The sequence below is a fragment of the Diorhabda sublineata genome, chromosome 2 (assembly GCF_026230105.1).
Source record: "Diorhabda sublineata isolate icDioSubl1.1 chromosome 2, icDioSubl1.1, whole genome shotgun sequence".
Lineage (NCBI taxonomy): Eukaryota > Metazoa > Arthropoda > Insecta > Coleoptera > Chrysomelidae > Diorhabda > Diorhabda sublineata.
In genome coordinates this window covers 21,845,916-21,860,549 of record NC_079475.1, presented here as the reverse complement: position 1 = coordinate 21,860,549, position 14,634 = coordinate 21,845,916, and positions in this window count along the sequence as shown.

Genomic DNA, 14,634 nt, shown 5'->3' with positions numbered 1-14,634 from the left:
TTTAAAAGAGAAGGGACTAATTTTATTGTACTGATTTCCCGGGAGGTTTTAAAATAATGGTTTAAAACTATAATAAAACAGAATACTGTTTATTTGATTCTTCAAAAAACAGTTTGAAAACACTTTTATTGAACAAAGTGAATAAGAAACTATACCAATAGAACACGCAGAGAATTATAAAGAAAGCTATGAATCAATGTGACCGTTAATGAAATTACTGAAATGTGAACATCAATGGAAAGTATACAGGGCCTCAAAGTTATCGATGTTTGATTGGATTGACAAGGTAGATTTACCGAATACTCTTGTTTCCTTTGTATGTGGGACAGCAGACCAAAGAACATCACAAAAAAGAAAAGAAAGGCCTATTTGAAACGAGTATATAAGTTATTGGTACATATAACATTTTTCGACCCCTTAATATATCAAACTGGGACGTTTTGAAGGTTCTATACAAGAATAGTGATACATTTCGGTATATTCAAACAATATTTCCGAATTTTATCACACGAAACTAGAAGAGGGAATATTTGTCGGACCACATATCTGTAAAGTTATAGAACTTCAGTTTGAAAATCTAACTGTCTCAACTGTCAATGAAAAAGCTGCTTGGAAGATTTATTAGAAAATTTTCAACAGATGAGAGCGAATATGTCATTGAAGAATTATTTCCTGCTCTCAAATTTGAATTTTTCTCCTGACAGCTGAGAAGTATGAGTGAGGAACAGAATTTTCATCAAGATTTGGGATTAAAAAATGTTAGTAGATTACTGTTAGTCTATAATAAGACAAACTGACCTAAAAAACTTAAAAAATGCCAAAATTTATGATTTTTAGTTGTTTTGTTATAGATCGTACTGAGTAAACCTGATTGTATATATAATAGTATTTCTGAAGCTAGACGTGACAGAACATTCTTATTATTCTTTCTGATTAACTATTCCCTAAATTAGGCTGCAATATGAGAACTGTGTAAACTAGTATAAATAGCTGGAAAATATGTTATTGAGTAAATTTGAAATTCAATGACACTAACAAACTGAACAAGTTCGACTTGAGCGAATATTAGTAGAATGCATAGTAGATGTTCAGAAAAAGCTAAAAATACTAGTGTGAACCTTTGAAAAATACCCAAGAGATGTATCAAATCTGCTATAACAAGTTCATGAAATGTCGAAAAGAAAAATAATAAAAAATAAAATGTTGATAAAAAAATTTTATTAGGTTATGGGAATCGTTGGAAAAATATTGTACATAATTCGCTGGAAAGCGATAAACACAATCGCGTGATTCCCATTCTTGTGTCAAATCTCACTTTCTGGGCTCGTTGCATTTTTATCTTATACATGTAGATAGAACTGTACAAATTATACATTATTTTTAAGAACCAATGACAATATAATAATTTCGTAAATTTGTATTATCCCGCCACGCATGGGAAACTCTGGGACGACGTTTTTACCCACTTTAAGGACCATAAACATTCAAAATTTTGCAGGATACAGATGAAAGTAGAAAGTGACTCTGCATGTAGTTAGAAATTATAAAGATTAATTATAGCAAATATAATTTTTTTGTCCTCGGTCCTTAAGAAATGTATCTAAAATTCAGATTAAAGAGTCGGTTACATAGATATATATATAATATATATACTAATAAAAGCATCATAAAAATAGGTCTCTAGGAGAAAGAAACATTCGTAAAAACACAAATACAGCCACTGTGTGAAAATCTATTTTCATACTTCACTAAGCTTGTAACAATTCACCTGTGGATTTCTATTTATGAGAGATAATCGTTATAGTGAACTTAGAATTTAGACTTCTTGGAATGTACTTTAGAGCACTAGCATAGCTTTCTATAGCTGCTTTTAATGGAACTTAATCAGAGACGTGACAATTAATCAAGTAAACTGGGAGAAACTGTCCCTTCAGAAAAGCAAAAGATGACTAGTACGTCACATATAATAATATTATGTAAGTGTGTGGGAACAAAACATTTTTAGTCAGCTTGGCACGTAAAGTAGGCGTTGACTGCGAATTTTATTAATTGTTCCTCGCAATTTGGCGGTTGTCAAATTTCCCAGTCTTTGTTGATAGTTTAGTTTCAAGTATCGAAAATCTAGAAGAAAACGAACGTCATAAAACAATTACCAAGTTTTAAGAAAAAATCAATATCTGAAGAAATCGTTCAAGGTTAACCACTTTGCAAGCATGGTAATGACCAGGAAAACATTTTACGATATCTCTCGGCATGTTAAGACAGGTATTTCTATTGAAATAGAGTCAGGATCAGGCAGAAAAGCAAAAAAAAAATGCCAGAAAACTTTCCTTAAAGCGGCTCACAGGAAACTGAGTGGCAAATTGGAAAATTGGGCAAAAAATCAAAATCGATAAGAAGTAAGCAATATTCTAAAAGAACAGAATATAGTTCAAAAATTCTGAGAGCAACAAATGAAACAATCAAAAGCTAGAATTCTCGGTGACAACATGTTGTCACCGCTAAAAGTTTGAAGATGATTATCGACGACGACTGAAGAAATATTCGCCATATTATTGTCAGAAAGGCGAGGAAGTAAATTCAGAAGTGAATTTACAAAAACACAAAAAATTTAACTCGAAAGTATTGGTGTAATAGGTGATACCTTCACGTGGTGGAGTTCTTCGGCTTACATTTGTCCTACTGGAATTTCTGTAACCTCCATAATATAGGATAGAGTGAGTTTTGCAATTCATAAAAACAAGCATCCGGAAGAAAATTTTGTGTTTTAACCAGATATGCAAAAGCTCATTATGCCATTATGCAAAGGACGTTGTGGCACCTTTTGCTGAGCTGAATATTCCATTAATTTAGAATTCTTGGGATGTTCTTAATGTGATTCAACTGAGACCAATTTTAAGTTTTTGACGAAATTTGAAACAAACGTATATTCTGAAGGCTAGGCAAAAACTACTTATGAAGAATTAAAAAATATAATTTTCAGCAACTCTGATAAACGCCAGATTGAGTATTTCATAACTAAATGCATCATTTAAAATCAAAGGAAATCGTGTCGACTGCGTGCTTCATAAATTGCAAATATTAAACAGTTCATTCGCATTTTTTGTAGCCCACACCCATACTTGCGCACTGATTCGGTTAATTACAAAGCCCATAACATATAAATTTTCTTAATTCTTCAGCATCCTACAGATATAATCATTTCGTTTTGCCGACTATTATAAATGGCCTTCATAAGCAACTGTAGCTAGGAACCAGTCAGCCAAGCACCCACAACCAATTCAAAACTCTTAATAGTGTAAAAAAATCTCGAAATCTCGACGATTTATCGCAGAGAATTGGTTGACCAATTCACAAGCTACAGTTAACTAAGCATAAACATAAACATTGTCTGAAGGAACCACTTGTATTAGCCGGAAAACTTCTTAGTGTACAACACTTCTCAAATTGACGCCATTGAGGTCTTAGTTTTTCTAAACATATAGACTTACCAGGTACGCAGGAATGGTTTTTAAGGAAGCCTCTTCGTAATTTCCTGAGACTTTGTATTTTTTCTTTTTCTTCGGGTGCTTCTATAGCCGAAAAAACTGATGCTCCTAATACCAGAAACAGTAAGTAACCACTAAAGAAAACGAAGAGGCGAAGAAATCCCCCAGTAATTATGGACATCTTATCTATAAGATAATAAATAGGAACAAGTAAATACGAGATAATCTTGTTCAGAAATGTGAGGATCGTAAAACTAGATTCAAGGAAAATTGTTAATTTTAATGTCATTATTTCAGTCAAAATCACTTGACAGATATCTGACAGGTTTTTTAAAGAGTCCCCTTTATCTCATAAGAGCCAGTTGTTATTTTTCTGCGATTCTATTTCCCGACAAAATATTTAGTGAAAACAGTTAAAAATTCATACTCTTTGTGACGAATGCTTCGATAACTTCATTAGAGTCTTCAGTGGCCCAATGAGGTTATAGAAACGACAGTTGAAGTTATTATTGTCAATATACTGAAAATATACACAGTATTCGGTATAAAATATCTCCAGCGATTCAAATGCCTTCGACTTTATGTTGTTTTGATTTAAAATCAATAGAAATTATTCAAAGAATTCGTGATATTTTAGCTGAAGCCATTACCTTATTTGAAATATTTTGTATGCATTTGTCAGCGACTGTGGCAGCTGCACTAGGATGTAACTTTGTTGGGCCATAGTCTTAGTAGTCTTGGAGAAATTGGAAAAAAGTTCGACAAAAATAATTATCTTAATTATTATGTTATATGTTATATTATACAATCAATTATTTCAACGAACAGGAATGAAAGACACAATTGTTATAAATTGATTGTACTGATTTTAAAATATCTCTTATATTCACATGTGTGAATATTTAGCTAAAATCTCACGAAAGCTTTGAAAACATTCGATTATTTTACGAGTAACGTGAAATCTACGTAGTTGGTGGTGTTCAAGTCGAGTTATCAATAATTATCGATTATTCTCGATGGCTCGAGTGCTAGTCGTTACGATAATTAGTTAATGAACCGATAATAATAAATAATTATTCTATATTAATATTGAAAGTTAATAATTTTAGGAAATTTGTGAAACCTGAAATCTGTCAATGACCTTGAGCTTGTTATATTGGTAATGCATGGCAGCTTTTCTCTAATTTTTTTAACGATGTTAAGATTATGTTGATTGCTTGGTTCTAGGTATCTCTTGATAGACTCAGTTGAAAAATGAGCAGTAATTTGAATAATCTCTAGGGGTGTTAAATTGCTTACGGCGGAGGAGCTATTACAATGATTGGTTATTTTTATCAATCTTAATTATCTGGGTGCCATTTAATAAGTTTGTTAATACCTATTATACCAAATTGGTAAAATTATTTTCATTCTGAACTATAGTCTATTTCAGAAATTTATAGAGCAATAAAATGGGGAATTCCGTCCAGTTCGGCTATATATATATATATATATATATATATATATATATATATATATATATATATATATATATATATATATATATATATATATATCGATAAAGACCAGGCCAACTGTTTGAACAACTACTTGTCAATTTTGTTGTTGTTGTAATACAATGTTGTTTAAATTTAATTTCTGATATTATTATTTTTATTTTCATTGCCAATTTTGTTATTATTGAAATACATGTTTATTTGAAATTGAGATTATGAATAATTTTTATTTGTTTTGATCATTATTATAAATTAAATGAATAATTAATTAATTTGTAAAGTACTTACGTGCCTGCAGACTTTTGTTTAGAGGCAAATTTCTACAACACCGTTTATTTTAGCTCCATAAAAGGTTATTAGTTTTTCAATTAAAAATAATCAGGCAATTTAAAACAAAAAAAAAAAAAGAATTTGCTTCAGTGGCGTGAAAAATAGAAAGATGTTATGAAGTATGTATGTTTTGAATTAAAAGTTATATTCAAATATGCAATTACAGCCATTCATTATGAAAATTCAGAAAAGTCGACCATCTGAAATGAATCTTTTGAAACAAACATTGATTCAGAATGGTTACAACAAATCTCAAATTTCTAGGAACATCCACAAATTTTCATATCCAACTCCTTCATCCTCCTCCTCTGGTTTGAAAGATCAATTTAGGGTATCCCTTTCTAACAACCAAGGTGTATCAGACAATATTTGCAGAATCTTTAAACCCCACGGTATTCACACAATCTTTAAATCCAAAAAGAAACTCTCCCACCTAATCAGATCTATCAAAGACAAAATATCCAATGAACACCATGGAGTGTATGAAATCCCCTGCTCAGATTGCCCCCGTTCCTATATTGGCCAGACAAATCGACGTATTTCTTTCAGAGCCAAGGAGCACTTGTTGTTTGCCACCAATTTCAATATTTCCTCCACCCTTGCCCAGCATCGTGTCCATACCGGACACACAATCGATTTCAATAGAACCAAAACTATCGCCCCACTCCGCTCCTCAAATCCAGAGTCATCCGAGATGCTTTCGAAATAGAGAAACGTCCAAACTACCTGAATACAAGGGACGATAGCCAGAGTTTGCCGACAACTTGGAAACATCCACTTCGCTCCAACCAACAACAACATTTTCTCTACAACACTCCCGTGAAGCTAACCTCTACACATTTATTACCCCTCCCGCCAATGATATACTAGTTAGCTCAAGACCTGTAGTGAGTGTGTTAGTGTCAACAGTGTTCTTGATGGTAAGCATATTATTTTTATTTTCTATTTTAATCATTTTATATTTTTTTATTTCAGCTTTTCATTTTCTCGCTAAAGTTTCAAGGAGTAGGCAGATTGAGACCTTGGAATCAACCAGGAACAAGGAGTAATTCGTTGCGTGGAGGACGCAGATTGAGACCACGGTATTGGATCACTTCTTACTAATGAACGAATAACCACCCTATTCTCAAATCCCCAAATTTTATTCAACTTATCTACGTTCATTTTTATCAATGAAAGCTTTCTGGCTCCTATGTATGGGAACCATTTCCAAAAATTATTTTTTTCTTGTATTTGATTCAGTTCCAAGAATTTCTGAATTCTTATAATTGAATATATGTTTTTTGATATTTCATGGTTTGTTAATGTCATGTTATTTTTTTCGTATTGATGATCTCTTAATCTATTTCATAATGTACAAAATATATAGTTCTTTTTTTGAATGTTTTAAATTATAGTTGAGTGAAATATTTCGATAAGGTATTATATCCTTCATGACTCATACTAATATAATATTTATTGAAATAATTCGATAGTTAAGAAAGTCCTTATACATATGGTAAGAAGAAATGTTTCATGTTTTGATGTTTAGTTTCAGTTTTTTTTCCTAATTAATTACAGTATCTGTATGTCAAGTCATATTTAGATAAACAAGTCGCAGTCTCACTTTTACTTGTTTTTCAAAAATAAGTTTCTTTCAAAAGAGACTTAAAATTAAGACGATTTATCAACGAAATAAATAACAATAGTTACTTAGAAGTTACTTACAAGGTTTGAGAAAAATACTAAAACTCAATTAGCCTACTTAGCGGCAAACATTTGCTGTATTGCGACAAAACCTAATTGTAAATACTTCTACCATACCCACAAGTGAGAAAATTCAATAGAATTTATCCAAAAGCCAAGAGTATACACTCGGTGTTTCCATTGAGAGATGAACTTAAGCATGAACATTTATCACGGACGTCTAGAAAACGGAATTAGGTCAAACAAAAACCAACGTATCCAACGTCGAAACTTTTAGAAACATTCAGGAAAATTTTATATCAAATTTGTTAATGATAAATGATGAATGAGAGTCGTATCTTTTTCCAAAGATACTTTTAAACAACGTGAACATTTTGATAAATGTTAAATAAAAAAGTTTCAGTGGAAAAATTCTTAGAGCTAAAATTTCTTAATGGAATGTAAGCCTCTTAGCACCTAACGTATCATGTTGATATTTTCAAATATAATACAATAATACATAATACAATAATAGAAAGTTTGTAAAAAATTATATTTCGCTCTAACGAAAAAGAGATCGATATGACACAACCTGGACACTTGAGACTGAACCTAAACAAATTGGAATATAAAATCTCTATTCAAGGGTTTCGTTAAATTGAAATAATAAAGTAATATGGAAAAATATTTATTAAAATGATTTGGAATTTGAATTTCAGCTTTTTATTATATGCTTTAAAAATATACTCACGTTTTATTAACAATTTCCTAATGATTTCTTCCTACAATGTCAAGTTTTTCAAGTGAGCTATACAATTTTTAAAATTAAAATTAATGTATGTGATATAGGGAGAGCTTAAGAATTTTAGAGAGATTAACGTGAAACATGGCCGAAATAAATACTCGCTTATGGAATCCATTTGATATGATTTATACACTTCGTGAATTGAGTTATCTGGGGTTGCTCAACTACCTGATTTTAATGTATTTTTGCTGGTTAGTATTTTAAGTTTACCATTTTGCCTATTTTGCTCACCATCACTACAAATTTCAACTTGTTTCAGTTAATAGTAGTAAAACGAGAAAGCAAATGACGTGCTTATATGTCTCGCATGTATTTAGAATGTGGCTTCACATTCTTCGTTTTTAATTGAAACTTGTATCCCAAATTTGAATTGAAGGAACGAAACAACAGGGAAATCATCCGTGAATAAATCTGAATTCTATGTGCTATTGTATATAAACAAGAAATGATGAAACATATTATGTAAAATATTACTAGCTTTTACCCGCGGCTTCGTTCGCATCGAATCCATTAAATAAGTATCAGAAATCATTATAATAGAAAAGAACGAACTCTGTAGCTATATTAGAACCTGAGATATAGATCTTTGAATGTAGAAAAATTGCCAAAAACCTACAAAAATCCATAACTCCACATTGAATGTCCGCGCATAGCTCCTCTCCAACTCAACCGATTTAAGTGTTCAAAAACTCAAAAGAAAGAAGGTATTTCAGCGTGTGTTCTTAAACCAAATCGAAGTCTCTATCTTGAATAAAACCTGAGATATTGAGGATAGAACGTGTGTATGTGAAAAACTCCCATAAGTAATGTACAGGGGGAAATCGTATTTGAGTATAACTTGAGAATGGTGAAAATTAGATAAAATCCGATGGTTGATGGCTGATCTGTGCATCAATATCTTTCATTGAAAATAAAAATTGAGCAAATCGGTTGGGAAGAACGCCTGAACGGACTCGGAATGGAAATCATCAATTTTTTTAATATATAAGATATGGCAGTGTCAGAATCATATAATATTTTTGAAAAAAAAACACACAAACGTACCATTAGTAGAAGTGTTAACTGATTACAAAGTCATTATTATCCAATCAGTTTAATAAAAGACATGCAAACTTGCGCGTAAAGTGTCTTTACCGCCTTTTATGACTCAACCGAACTCCGCATCGTGTCTTTCGTGCAATTGCCATCGCGTGCGAAATAGGCACTTGTTAGGTAAATAGCTTTTGTTACTTATTTTTCTATAGAAAAGTTAATTCCCAGACAGCATTAATAAAAAAAAATAGAACTGCCAGTTAGTTGAACTCAACTAACTAGGTTAAAGCAAGAAGTGATTGCAAGAAATAATGCCAAAACAAAAAGTGTGAATGTATCACGAGGAATGCTACTTAAGTTTTGAGATATGACAACACATTGCCATAATAAATTTTGACATTTTTAATTATAACCGTACTCAGAACGTGTTATACTTGAAACATTCATGTTGGTCAAGAAAATGAATTAAATCGTGTGATGATTTTCTATGACTTTCAACGTGGATTAAATCAATAGCTATGCGCCGATCAACTCGTCTCGACTTTGGGTGATGAAGCACCTTCTCGAGCCACCGCGTTTGAGCTATGCGTAAATTTATATTGCAAGATCGTCATGTGACATACCGTGAGATTGGGGCATACTTGAGCATTAGTGACACTCCTTACATTCAATATGAACATTTAGCTTCCAAAAGATTGTTCCGAAGAACTTGACAATCGCTCAAAAAAGCTCTGAATGGTACACCAGCATTTGTTTGCCTTAAGTGTTCGAAAAAATCAGGTAAACCAATCGCAGATGACGAATCATTCTTCACCACTACAATGCGATCTCTCAGACATCAGTTCAAACAAAAATGTTTTTCAATAGTCAATACATCGAATTTATGGGTCATCGGCTATACAGTCATTGTTTGGCACCCAGTGATTTCACACATATCAGTAATAAAATGGGAAGTCAACGATTTTCTACGCCTGAAGAAGTGGTTGATGCGTTTAAATCACATGTTTTGATCGCACCTAAATGAGAATGGAAAGAATGCTTCAACAATCGGTTCAAACGCATGCAAATATTGATATTAATGGAGAATATTTGGAATAACAATAAAGCCATATCCAATTATAAGTATTTGTTTCTATTTATCTATCTCAAAACTTAGTAGCAATTCTCGTACAAACAAAATGGAATGATAATATGAAGACATATATTTATATTTTCGCGACATGTGTAGATCATTTTAAACAAATTCCAAAATAGGATCTATTTTCGAAAATTCGTTGTTTGAAATTGTTGTGACTACCTGGGTCAGATCAAAACTGTGAAGTCTTATCACAGTCCAATATTTTTGTAATAAATAAATAAAGAGAATAAATGTTAATTTTATGAAGTAAGTCAATAAAATACTACAGATGAATTTTTTAAAGAAAATTTCAGCCTATTTTCAAAATAGTTGTGGATCCATTAGATATTCGTATTTTCGAATCTACTTCGATAGTTTGTGTAGTTTCATATACGCATTTACATATCATGTTAAACGAGAAATACTTTTTTCTACTAGTAAAGATGTCTAATTATTTTATCCAAATTTTTTTTTTAATTTATATGGGTGGTATATGTCACTTCTAAAAATATTTCCTGTACTGGCTTAGCTTATATCTAATTCCTTTCATTAACAATTCTTCTGTGGCTCGTGTTTTTATCTTTAATCACAAACTGCTTTCGTAATTTATTTTTGTTTTTTTCATGAAACTTAGTTAGCAGTCTACCAAGTAACTCTTTCCCGTAATTTTTAATAATTTATTAATTTAAATAAACTAATGCGAATATGTGTGATTATTGGCAAATGGAACTCTATTGCTGCTAATTTTTGCTTTTAATCGCAACAATAAAATATAGGGGGGCTCAATCAAGTGAATGAAGTAAATAAATAAAATTTTACCCTGTATGAAGGCATCCAACAAATAAACTGACATTATTTTTTATGCTTCCGATTTCTCAATAAATAGAGGGGTTTGTATTCAAATTAAAGTATAATTAAATAGAATATGGTATTTGTTTAAGACTCGCAATCACAAACACCCTTTAAATATATTCACAGTTTTCATTGGTCTTGGAAAACTTTATAATAATTTAGAACCAACGAGAAAAAATTTGTTCATTTAAAATTATGTAATTAAGAATAATTGATTCATTTGAAATAAACAGCTTTTTCTAAACAATATTGGATATGAGAAACCTTTAGTGGATTGACATTATAATTTGTAGCTTCCAATTTCACAATAATATATATTCACATTGTAATCAAGCAAAATGTTTTACTTTTTTGAGATTTGAGATTATTAGAAACACCTGTGAAGTCCAACAAAAAATTGTATAATTTAAAACCAAAGAAAAAAAACGATTTTATTGAATAGTATGTAATTTAGAATGATTAATTCATTTCAATAAAATTATTTTTTGAAAATAATTCAATTCATAATTTATGTTGAATTGACATAATTTTGTAGATTTTAATTTAACAATTAACGTAGTAATTACAAAAACAATTAATTGTTTTATCAAAGTTTATACAATTAATGTAAAGAGGACTTTAAAAAAACTATTAATAAGGGGCCATCCATAAAGTATGTCACATGTTAAAATTTAAAATACTGAAACGCAAAGTTGGGATGTGAATTGAAAATTTAAAAAAATTTATGAAATGTTAGACTTTATGTTGATTTTATTAGATTATTATTTGATAAAAATAAATAAAAAATGAAAATAGCTGTTTTTTAAATATTTTTAAATACATACATAAATTTAAATAGGAGGGGGGGGTTATAAAAATGTGACAATCTGTGACAAGGACGGGGGGAGGGGTTCAAAAGTCCTAAAATTCGTGTGACATACTTTATGGATGGCCCCTAATGGGTATTGCGAAACTTCAGAAACCTGAGTTAACTGAACAATGAAATATAGAAAGTTCCGTTATAACTAACATAAATTTGTAGCTTTCCTCTCATTTGAGGCATACTTTATCTGCCTTTGACATACATATTATTCTCAAAGGAATTTATAATATCTTCGATCGTTTTAATATTAGAATTCCCCTCATTGTGTTAACCACCCTGTATATAGAGTTGAAAATAATGTAGTGAATACCTCCCCTTAATAAATTTCCTTCCTTATTGAAACTCTAACATGCTTATTATAACCTCACCCGTCAACTTATATAGAATAACATATTGACACATATACTTAAAATACATACCTACTTCTATTTCATTATAAATATTAACACACTGATATAGGTGAAAGGACACTCGTTTTACAATATACCAACCCTTTCGTATCGAAAGGGACCCGTTTATTTAAATGAACATGACGAGTTAATAACCTGTTGGATGACGTTGGACAAGAGAGCGGTGCGTTTAAGGGCGCCGCGAAGCGATCTGTGTCGAAGCAACCACCTGGTGAAAATAAAGTAAGTTTTAGTGGATGGATGGGCGCTTGTCCTTACGTTGACGTCATCTGTTTGTTTCATATACCGCAGTTGCTCTGAAAGTTGTACACTGCTCTTTTGGATAACATTTTGTATATAGTATTCACTTTTTGATCTCAAACCTAATCTCGTAGTGACAATAAACGCTTCCACTACAGGAACACCCACTAGCGCACAGGGTCAGACAGTGGGAGTGTTGGTGTAGGCCTGACCTTGTGTGTTGGTATAGTGGTAGTCTCCAACATTGTACGAGGACTGCTACTTGAGTTTTGAGATAGACAAATATTCATACGTGGATATAGCTTTATTGCTTTCCCAAATTCTCTCCATTAAGATCACTACGCTTTTGAATGCTTTTGAACCAATTGTCGAAGCATTTTTCACATTCCGATTGATATATCTCCAAAACATTGGATTTTAACTCACAACTACTTCTTCATGTGTAGAAAAACGTTGACCTCGCAATTTATTTTTGATATGCAAATACCTGTATTTAAAATGATTAAGAGGTAAGCAGATTTACGAAGATATGCTTAATGGTCGTATGCGACCGTGAAAAATTGGACCGCAAGCTTCAAAAGAGGTAAATATTCCATTTAAGATGATGACCTATCGAGAAGGCCAGTTTCTGTGTCAGTCCCCGAAAATATCGATGCAGTTCATGACATGATTTTATCAGACCATCGAATTGGTCTAAAACGGATATCTGAAGCAGTGGATATTTCATACAAACGCGTTCATCATATAGTTCACGTCAATTTGGACATCAGAAAAATTGTTGCAAGACGTATTGAATACCGAATATTTGAATGTTGACCAAGAGCGTGCAAGGGTAGACGCATCGCGTCCGATCTGTGCTCGATTTGAAAACGATGTCAATAGAATGTCGACACTCTGGTTCTCCAAGACCTAAGAAGTTTAAAAATCTGCTTCAGTTTTTTGGGATTCTCATGGAGTAATCATGATTGATTTTTTGGATAAGGGTGGAACAATAACTGGAGATTACTATTCGACTGGCCACTCTACCGGAAAAAATTAAAGAGTAAAGACACGGTGTTTTTTGCAGGACAACGCCCCTGTTCACAAATCATGTTGCCATGCAAAAAATTCGTAATTTAGGGTTTGAATTACTAGAACACCCCCCTTATTCACCAGATTTGGCTCCATCCGAAGGTCGTAAATTTTCTTCCAACGAGGAGGTAATAAAAGCTGTGGAGGTCTAGTTTGCAGAGCAAGAAGAAACATTTTTTTAAAGGTTGCAGGTTCGCTGTAATAAATGTATCCAATTAAGAGGAGAATATGTTGAGTAATAAAATATTTTGACCTTGAAATTTTGTTCAGTTCTATAGTAGGCTAAGTATTTTCCATTATATCCTCGTATACTCTTTTCTGAAAATTAGCTTGATATGAGCATTATATGATACTTTTCCGCAATTATTTTGCTTTATGTTCATTTTTCGCTCTAGATCTCTCGATTCTTCATGAAATGAAATCAAATTTTCCAAGAGACATCCGCATAAATTCAATAAATCTTTTACGGCGGCTTCTGAGCTCTCGATAGAAATAATAAAGTTTACCATATAGATGACGCACTTCGTTAGTAGGATGGACACTATACTTTCCTTTTATTCTCTTCTCATGTATCATCTTATACTAAAATTGCTAGACGTTTTAAAAACGACATCCTGATAAACACTATTTTCGCCTTAAATATAAGTATAATCACAATAACACCCATTGCTTGCATTCCGTCACCCGTTGTCCGCCACCAGTCGCCTGACGCTGGAAGTATAACTGGAGCATAATTTTCAAGGGCTTATGTGAAAATGTCGAAAAGAAGTGGAGAAAGAACACCCCTGTCTGACACTTCGCTTGATTTTCTCTCTCTGTCCAACTCTGTATTGCACTTTCTTCTTGATCCGGTGCCATCTTTAAATAATGCAATAAAGTTTTTCTTTGGAAAGAATATAGGAGTTCATTTGGTATTTGGTAGGAGACTCATTTTTCCTCTACAGTACTCTACTTAATTCTACAATTCATACTCTTCTAGTGTTTTTCCCTGTAATCTCCATCTTGTTTGTCTTAAAGCGCTTTTCACTAAGCTATTTTTCAAGTTTGCGAACAGAAAGCAATTATAAAACCAGGCCACAATATTAAAACCTTACTTCAACTACATAATCTCGTTTAGAGCGTCAAATATCTTTTCATTATAGACTTGATTCAGACAGTTTATCAATAACCAAAAAAGTCAATGTTAATCAATAGGTCTCTCTCTGTGTGCATCTGGACAATTTCTTCTTTATCTTCCTTATATCATCCTTACCTTCGGTTTCTTTG